This window comes from Acanthisitta chloris, unplaced genomic scaffold, assembly GCF_000695815.1.
Source record: "Acanthisitta chloris isolate BGI_N310 unplaced genomic scaffold, ASM69581v1 scaffold13548, whole genome shotgun sequence".
Classification (NCBI taxonomy): Eukaryota; Metazoa; Chordata; class Aves; order Passeriformes; family Acanthisittidae; genus Acanthisitta; species Acanthisitta chloris.
In genome coordinates this window covers 25,271-26,600 of record NW_008687706.1, presented here as the reverse complement: position 1 = coordinate 26,600, position 1,330 = coordinate 25,271, and positions in this window count along the sequence as shown.

Below are 1,330 nucleotides of genomic sequence, written 5' to 3'. Positions count from 1 at the left end.
GCTACTCGTAGTTTGCAAGCCCTGGAGTTCTTTGCCCAGACAACAACAGGCAACATCTGTCCTCATTTCTTATCCCACAGTACTATAATCCTCCTAGAATTTCTTCTGGGATTTTTATCTATAGTTGAGGCCTTGTGTTGTGTGGTATATTCAGGGGGATTCAGGGGGACTGGACAGCTCATTGGCAGCACTTACTGATGGGCTGGAAGGGTCATTGCTGAGTAACAGGTCATTCATCTTGGTTCCCAGTGGTGAAAAGTCTTGCCTTTGAAGTGTTCCTATTCCCTATCAGTGGGATTCTACAGATGGGACCTTAGTTTCCTGTAACAGGAAGAAAGAGTTCTACTGGTTTGGTCGTTGTCATTGTTGGGCCAACTCAAACAATTGGGCTCAGCCTCCCCTAATATTCCTTCCCTTAAAACAGGGAGCTACACCTTCTGATTCAAGGTTTGGGTGCTTTGTGCCTTGCTTTCATGTATTTAAAGGGCCTTGGAGAACCCCCTGGATGACTGGTGAAATTCTCACCAAGGACATAAAGAAAAAACTGATAGGATTAGTTATTGAGGGAGAAAAATGTTTGTTTTCTAAATAGAACAACATTTTGTGAAACTTGTAAACATTCCTAGGAAAATGATATATTTTGGAAAACCAGGAACCCCAACTCTGAGTCCTTTATCTACAGGTATCACAGTTTATGTTCCTGCTGCAGCAATGGGCTGGTAGCTTCTGATCAAATTTCTTGGGCACCAGCTGATTTGGTTTCATTTTGGTATTTAATTTGATGTTGAGAGGTTGAACTCTTCCTCTTAGGGAAATAAAAAGCACAGACTAGCTACACTCACAACATCAGAAGGGACAACCAAACCTGCTCAGCTGAGAAGGGAAATTATTTTTCTTAGGCTGACGAAAACTTCTGCTTTTTCCTTTCTCTTTACAAACACCTGTTTAACTCGAGCACCTGAATAAACTTTGAAGAGAAAAGATAGTTTTGTTAAAGGCTCGACTCGATCCCCAAAAGACCGAGTTCCACTTCTGGGACCCTCAGCAAATCCAGGGAAAACCACACTTGACATTCCTAGTGAGATCTGGGGAGAAAAAGAAGGAAAGGGCCATTATTTCTTTCAAAAATCATTAGGTGAAAAAGCCCCAAGCCAAACAAACAATTCCTCAAAACTTCAGGTTGCTTGAATATAAAAGAAGCAACCATAAAAACAAAAAATTAGCATAATTGTGTTTGGACTGTTGTCCCAGAAATATGAAGTGAACTGGCTGTTTTCTCAGGAGCAACAACCTTTACCTGTGTAGAGTATCCTGTCTGTTGGGACATCAG